Source organism: Scomber scombrus, chromosome 22 (assembly GCF_963691925.1).
Source record: "Scomber scombrus chromosome 22, fScoSco1.1, whole genome shotgun sequence".
NCBI classification, from domain to species: Eukaryota; Metazoa; Chordata; class Actinopteri; order Scombriformes; family Scombridae; genus Scomber; species Scomber scombrus.
This window is the reverse complement of record NC_084991.1, coordinates 3148015-3156923: the sequence shown is the minus strand read 5'-3', so window position 1 is coordinate 3156923 and position 8909 is coordinate 3148015.

Genomic DNA, 8909 nt, shown 5'->3' with positions numbered 1-8909 from the left:
GCCGAGCGCAGAGGAGCTGTCTTGGGATGTGTATGTGGGAGGAGGGGGTGGTGGTGGTGGTGGTGGGGGTATGTGTGTTGTCAACAGCGGCTTTCTTCACTGGTTTTTGTGTACACTCTCACTCTGTGGCCCCTCAGTCATGAAGCCCTGCTGGAATACACTCTGCAGTGGTGGGAGTTTGTACATCCATTTAGTTTTCTCTCTTTCTCTCTTTCTTTTTCTTTCTCTGAGCTTTGTAATCATTTGTCCTGCATGCGAATGACACCGGCTGGTGGAAGGTGTTTTTTGGCTGACATATCTAGGCCAAGTGAGGCTGCTGCTGCTGCTGCTGCAACAGTAACGAGCATTACCCACATCAGGAGAAGAGGGCTGGAGGAAGAAATGCAGTGGATGTTATCATGAGGAGAGCTGCAGAAAGGAAAGTAAGAACCAGAAGAAAAAAATCACCACTTCCACCACAAACACTATAAGGAATGAGTTGATCTGCACTCTCAATTATAGCCTCTCTCGACACATTGGTTGGGGTGATATGTGGAGTCGTAAAAAAAAGTTGGATTAATTCTCGGCTCAGAGTCTGCCACATGTAGATTAATAGAGAACCGGGCTTCTTTGGCCTTTCACACCCATGAAGATGCTCCTACAATAAATCCACAAATAACAGAAGCTAGATACGTCTTTTAGCTTCACATGTTTAATTGTGAGTTGTGCACAGATCCGTATATAAACTGTATATCTGCCCTGTTATATGGGGGGAAATACCAATAATAATATCAGAAAGCCTTGACAGATCTGCATTGGAAAATAAAACACTTGCAAAATGCTATTATTTTTATACCTATAAAAGTCTTCAATTCAAAACAAGAAGCGAAAGTCATTAAATGTAACATGTTATCTGAGCAAAAGCAGCCAAATTTAACATATTTACAGTCTAAAATTAATAAGAAACTCTTTATTAAAGAAGAAAATTAACAACATTACAAATCTGAGCAGTTAATGCCTACTTTGGGTACTTGACAGCTTAAATAATGCTAGTGCTACAGTCACATTTTGTTCAATGGTGAACAAACTTCATGAGGGATGATACCTCTAACGCTAATAATGCTAGTGCTAAATACAATCTAAAATTAATTAGGAACTATGTATTATGTATAAGAAGAACATTAACATTACAAATCTGAGCAGACAGTCAATGCTAACTTTGGATATTCAACAACTTTAATAATGCTAATGATGCTAATGCTACAGTCACACTTTGTTAAATAGTGAAAAGGCTTTGAAGTGCGATACCTCAAATGCTAATAATGCTAATGTTATGGTCACGTTTTGTTCAATGGGTAAAAAGCTTTGATGTTTGATACCTCAAATGCTAATAATGCTAATGCTACAGTCACGTTTTGTTCAATGGTTGAAAAAGTTTTGAGGTTTAATACCTCAAATGCTAATAATGCTAATGCTTCATATTTTGTTCAATAGTGATACCTTTGAAGGTTTGATACCTGCTAGCAATCTGTTATCATTAACTAAATATAAATACTTTTTTTTAATCAGTTATCATTCTTTCTTCTTTTTTTTAGATACTCTTTATTGAGTTTAAACCTTATAGTTTCTTATATGCAGTTTATGCTTTAAACAAACAGAACAACATACTATACCCCCACCTTAGACAGCTGTACAGCACATCCAACAGAAGAGAGACAGGAAGAAGAAAAAATGACAATAACATTAAATAATGGTAATAAAGCAAAAATGAATAAATTAATTTTTAAAAAAAAATTACGTTAGATTAGACTGCAGACTAATCAAATGAGGCAAAAAGTTATCATTTTCCAACCCATTATAGAATTGATCATCATCATGGGGTTTGGTAATGAGGTGAATAAATGGCCTGCTAATCGTTAACACAACTGCTGAAAATCTAAAAAAAAAGTCTTCATTTTTCTATAAAAGTTACATTACAGAAACATATTTGTGACTATCGACCCTGTTTTGAAATGAGATGGGAGCTGTTTTGAGGAGACTGTGTGGAGAGGCGGACCAGAGCACAGCTGAAGTCTAATGAGCCGTTCACCCTGGAAGCTGAAGGTATGTGTACTGTTGTATACTGTGTGGTGGAAAACTCTCTGAGCTGAGAGGTGTGTATCTGTCACAGGCATCGACCCACATACATACATGGATGGATGGCTCGGGGGCACACAGGTGGAGAAGCGGGTCAACTTTTAAACTCTTTTCTTTTTTTTATTCCCCCCAATGAATCAACACGCTGCTCTTTCTCAAGTCATTTGACAGATTCTTGACAGCGACGCAAAATCTTTCGGCGCCTTCAAAACATGACACAGAAAAATCATCTCCTGCTGTGCTGCAGTAGCAAACTGTTTGATTTTTGCCTTTTGATAATCATTAATGCAACTCTTGTGTTTTTGTGTATGTGTGTCACACAGGACTCACGCTGACACAAAGATCCCAAACACACACACTTTATTCTAATTAAAGCTAATAAAATACTTTAAGTCACTGAATGGAACAGCAGTATATAACATTATATAATCTGATAAACAACTAGAAGTCTCCTCCACAGTTAACTTTTTATAATCATCCTTAAACCTGATGTTTCTTCATCTTGCTAGCCCTTCAGTCTAAATTCTACCTTCCTCATCCTCATAATCAGGAAGGTTTGAGTGACATGTCTACATAGACCTCCCAAAATTTATGACCAGCATACTGTACGTGTCTTCACCTGCAGGGACTGCTGTGTGGAACACTTTGGTGCATGTTGACACCTTTAGGTAGTATGTGCTGAGTATCTGCTGCCTCTTCATTTTCATGCAAATTTAGCAAAATCACTGATCTTCAAACCTTCCCTTGATACTGCAACTTCAGCAGTTGAGACATTATCACCTTATAAAGTTGTTAATATTAGCAAGTAGTTTCCATCTTACAGAACTAGCAGATGCGGTGCAATGTAAGCATTCATTTAGAGTCATACTTCAGTCCACATGATAACTTTAAGTTCAATATTCACTCTTTATTATAAGTTCTGTGTCTTAAGCTGCAAAATGTTCCACTATGTTCTCTAATGTTTTCTGATGTTTGGTGCTGGACAGATAGGTAGATGGTAGATGTGCTGCATTTATACAGCACCTTTCAAGTTTGCGTTTACACTACAAGCCATATTCACACATTCACACACACATTCATACAGTGATGGCAGGCTGCCATGCAAGGTGCCTGATCATCAGGAGGATCCAGTTATTCACACACATGCCACAGCCTTCAGGAGCAATGTACAATTCCAATGTACAATGTAACACTACATAGATAACATAAAACCACAAAAAGGATAATGTGTCCACTTTAATGTAGCTTTAAACAGCGTGAACAGCGCTCTTGTACCTCCTAAAAATTGAATAGTGTGACAGCCTGACAAATCATGCATTTGTCTTTTCATAACCTCTGAAATATTCTGCATGAAAAGTAGGATGTGAGTTACATCATAGACTCTTGAGCTCATGAACCTCACATAGTCCATTGCTTATGATCAAACCAGCCAGCTACAGTATTTCACTGTGTCCTCGTCTGTACTGCATGAGGGATCCAGTGATCCTGTTGACTCTCAACAGGCTGAGACTTGTAACACCCACATAAATTAGCATCTATGATATGTAGCCTGTGTAATGTAAATAAGGGACGCGTCAGCCTGTTTCTGCAGCTGAATCTAATCAGAGATCAAAGTGGCGCTCATTCCGATGCTCTGTGGTACTTTCATAAATCACATTTGCGAGTTTGTACTTTTGTCTCGGTGCTTAAACCTGCACTCATTTCACTCCTCCAGCTGAGATTAACCCTGGGGCGGCTGTTAAACAATGCTGCTTTTGGCCCTAGCTCTATCAGCCATCTTCACATCATAATGGCTGCATTTATTATTTTACAATGCAGTCGTCTCCTTAGCAGCCTGCTTCATGTAGCATTTAATTGCATTAGCCTTGTTAATCACTCTGTGTGATTGCATATTAAGTGTCAGTCTTCCTTGTCCAGCCACTTCGACTGGCCGTCCCCTGCGCTGTATCCCCGAGGGCCTCATCAAGTGCAGGCGTCACCCTGCTCTTCATAGCTGAGTGCTGCTCTAATCACCCTTTCCTCTAATGGCCTATTCAACCTAAAGCACTATGGGTAATATTTAACAGGCCTCCTATGCTCGGGATGTCAGGCCATCTCGTTATGACCGCCATCGCCATTCGGTGGTGATCAGCCAGCCAGCTGTAATAATGAATAGAAATACCACGGAGGAGGACGCCTGCTCCATCACTGCCTTCCAGCCACTGCCTTCGTTATGTAGTCACTTACATTAGGTTAACCAAATGAAAACAGTTAGACCAAAACGAATACAAAAAAACACAATGTAAGACCACATCTGACTAAAAAAAAACACCAAATTCACTAAAACATAAGTGTAAAAATATGAAGACAGATTAAAATGTGAGTGTTGGTCTTTAAAATTAGAAAAGCTTTATTCTTCATCTTACACAACAATACAGGGGTCATTAGAAAGTGTCACCACAATTTTGGGTCTGGCTTTGAAAGTGGTCAGTCTTTTAACTCTATCCTGAGTATGGGTATCAATTGGTGTAAAGAAGCAAGGGTGTCTGTATAGGCAGTTGCAACATGCCATCAGACAGTTCAGAAGAAGCTTTAAAGCTTTAAACTATAGTATTTGGAAAAAACTTAACAATCATGTGTATCCACACCTTGTCATGTAACTGTGAAGGCATTTCTGCACGCAGTATTGAGTCCAAGACAAATTTCACTACAGGGACAATAAAGTATATCGTATCGTATCGTATCGTATCGTATCGTATCGTATCGTATCGTATCGTATTGTATCGTATTGTATCGTATCATATCGTATCGTAGACACACAGAGTGACATCAGCTCATCTCAACAAGTAAAGAACCAACCTAACCTATTACAGTCTCTGAAGGAGCAAATAACTCATCTGTGATTGGTCAAACATGTCAGCTTATATGACTACAGCCAATAGCAAATAGCCACAAAGAAAAACATTTGCATATATGCTTATTTATTATCCAAAAGTGTTTTTTTACAAGGGTCACACATCCCCCTGGAAATAGAGTGTAGCCTTCAGCTGTAAATGATCAACTAACAGTTTAACATGTTCGGCCCTTTCCAAGACCCCAAGCCTTTGCCCATATGTCAAATCTTACATTAAAATCATTAACTCAACCATCTTCTTTACTTTTACAGCCTATTCGGCATCAAGGTTGTGAAGATCTAGGGAAAATCTACTTGGAATAAATCACGATAGCAAGACATTTGTCAACCCTGAGGCTGCTGATCTACTGACTGTAGATTTGAAAATGCCTCTTCAGTTAGTTTTGTTTTGGTAAAAGTGACGTAGTGTAATTAGTATGAGTGAAACATAACCTGGTTAATTTTAAGCTAAGGTAAGGTATTTAAATCAAAAATGTACTAAATATATATTAGAAAAAATGCATAATAGATGTCAACAGAAAAGGTATAAAACTAGAACTATATAATCTCTGTTTGTATAGCTCACCAGTAGCAAACCATCAACTTACTTTAACACTGACTGTTTGTTGCTTTTAATCACAAAGTAATGTACTGAATATCTAAACTCACAATGTTGCCTTCAGGTATCTGTGAGAGGAGCTTCAACGCTTGGAGCTGCTGCTTCAGCCAATGACTATTCATTCCTTACTCTCAGCTCAGCATGAGGATTCAGTACCGAACACATCCGCATGATGGAATGTGTTTTTTTTTAACCATGAGGCATTTGTTGATTATCTCATCGTCTTTCAGGCAACGAGAAGGTTCAGAGAGAGTTCCTCCAGTTTCTGGGAATGTTTAGCTGCTATAACAAACAGCACATGGGACCCCGAAAACACAAAAAAAGCATTTAAACAAATGAAGAAATGTGCTCCTGTAGGATGCTCATATTTCAAACAGCTGATGCTGAAGAGTTCCTCCTGGCAGTTCCTCTTGTAGCTCAGCGGGGAGCCGTGAGACCGAAGACGAAAGATGGAGATGCAGAGAGCAGGTGTTTCATTTTCCTCTCCTCCGTGGGGTCCCCTGTTGATTCCCACGTTGGATGGAATAGCTGATGTGGTGATTACAGAGGCTGTGGGTACAGACATGTGCTTGATAAGGACATGCAGCCTTGCGGGGGCTACCTGGGTACAGGTGTTTCTCTCCTCCGCCAGCTGAATTAAAAACGCAAGGCTGACCAACCCTGGGAGGACGCAGTGCCAGACAGGAGCAGAGCAGGTTTTTTTGGCCTAATGATGATGCTGATGAGGAATGTTGGGTGAAGTGCAACAGGCCAGATGGGGTGTAAGGAGATGAAAGAAGGGGAGAGGAGTGTTGAAAGCAGCTGGTCTGAACCTTCATCTCTTCCTCTCTGAACTGTCTCTCTCTCTCTGCTGTGCTTTCATCTGAGCATTTTGTCTTGAGTTCCCTCAGAGAAAATGCCATCCTCTCTTTCTGGTTCCCTCAGTACTCCTATTCACTACACAACATAACTTCACTGAAATAAACTTCATTTCTTTTCATGCATCATTAATTGACTCTCATGTAGCCTCAGTTTTAAATACACACATTTTAACATCCCTTTAACAGTGTTGCAAAAGTAGTCATTCCACTTATATTGATTTATTTGCAAACATTGCTGACATCCTCTGCATGTCTGGTTTGTAAGTTAGATATGAAGAAGACTTTAGCAGGAAAGCTAATGTAGGTTGTTGTTCATAGTCTGTGGCTCTTGTGTTGTGTGTCAGGATGCAATCAGGCTCAGTGTGATCATCTGCCTGTGATAGAACACTGATGATAGATCAGGCTGTATGGAAACACATTCTCCATCTACAAAGACGGGGGAATTAAACATATTCTGGTGAATAAATGCTATGATAGGGGGTGAATGTAAAATATACATTTCTCCCTCTTTAGTTTCAGTTTTTTCTCAAATGAGAACGAGTTGGACTTAAAGGTGTGTTCAAACTGAACACCATGCAAATTGTAGATGAAAAGGTATGTTTAATCCATAATATCAAACTAATGTGTATGTCTACATACTGTAGTTTGTTCTGTAACCACCCGAAACCTTTCTAATGACCTCTCCCTATATAACTCCTAGAATTTGCCATTAGTAAGTTATCCAACTGTGTGTGTGTGTGTGTGTGTGTGTGTGTGTGTGTGTGTGTGTGTGTGTGTGTGTGTGTGTGTGTGTGCGTGTGTGCGTGTGTGCGTGTGTGCGTGTGTGCGTGTGTGCGTGTGTGCGTGTGTGCGTGTGTGTGTGTGTAACAGAGTAAAGTGGTAGCTTGTACAAGCAGCAGTCATGGATAGCAGGAGGTCTGTCCGCCTGTATTGCTCCAGTGCCCCTTGTGTACCTGCTGACTCGGCTGCAACAACCAGTCACTCAGTGTTATACATGCACACACGCACACACACACACATAGCTACTATGACAAGGGAACTGCCAACAGAGGAGTGAATTTCCTGTAAAAGCGTGTGCATGCTCCATTAGTCATTTCCTGCATAAACAAACATAATAAAACAAGTGGCATTGATCATCTGTGGAAAGTAGCAGATCCAGACTGTGTATGTCAGCCAGGGCCTTACTACCATTGCAGTCACAGTTACAATCTGTACCATTGGTGGTTTAGATGAAGTACATATGTAGATTTTTTTTTAAGGGCAAAAATCTCAAGCCCCATTGCTGTTAGTTGAATGTCAAACTAAATGAATGTAATAGCTTTTTATTTTGCTCAAGTCCAAACTACAAAGTATGGCACTTCAATCAGGTGATGACATCCAAGCCAGTCCCATTCACTGAGGAAGGAGTAAGCTGGGATGAGGTAAGACATTTCCCAAAAAAAACCACTAAGTGAACCTTGAGTTTAGAATATTTCATGAGCGTTTTTGATATTGTGCTCTCAACATAATAAACTCCAGGTTAAAAATAAATACCCATTTGTAAAATAACCCTCATAGTGATGTTGAAATTTTGGCTAAAAAAATCCAGGCACTAGCTGTTCTACAGCTTTCAACAATATCACATGATCTTCTTTAGCAGATGGTGTATAGATGTTCAACTTTCCATTTATCTGAACATTTGAAGGCTGTCTTGTTCACGTAGAGGACGGTTGCCAACTCTATCTGCTGGAGTGAGACTGTAGAGATTTGTTGGCCACTAGGGGGCAGAAGAGATCCAGAACACACTGCCAAACCAACAGCACTTTTAATGCCTTAAAAGTTGTTACAATCGCTAATGTATACATTCAGAACAGTAGAATTCAATTAAAGCCTTGTTCTATATAAGTCCAATATTCACTCTCCTTTTAGCTTCACTTTGGTGTACACTAACATGAGGAAATATATGTCACTTTAGATGCTAAATGTTTCATTGTTCTCACCAGCTGATCGCTAACTAAGCTCCACTTGTTGCTTGGTGCTGAGAAGGTAGTGTACTGTGGCTTTAGTAGATCTTATGAATGGATAGTCTTTATTGTCATCATATGGGGTTTAACAACATTTTCAAAAGCATCTCAGCAGTGCACTCGATAAAAAAGAAAGAATAAATAGATAAAAGAATAAACAGCAGCAGTTTAATAAAATGAATGCAATGTAAAAAAAGACAAAATCAGTGCAATGAGGTATTTCATATGTTAGAAACAGCTGAATATGCATTAAAAAAAACCCATTGCCCTTCATTAAAAAACATGTTTTTCTTCTTGTTCCTTCAGTTGGATGTTTGAGCTTCACTCTACAGAATGATGTATGTGAGTATTAGTTTGTTTTCACATTCATCTGCTGAAAGTAGAAAGCTTCTTTGAGCTAATTGAAAAACTTTTAATTTGAAGGGACGGGCCTATGAGCA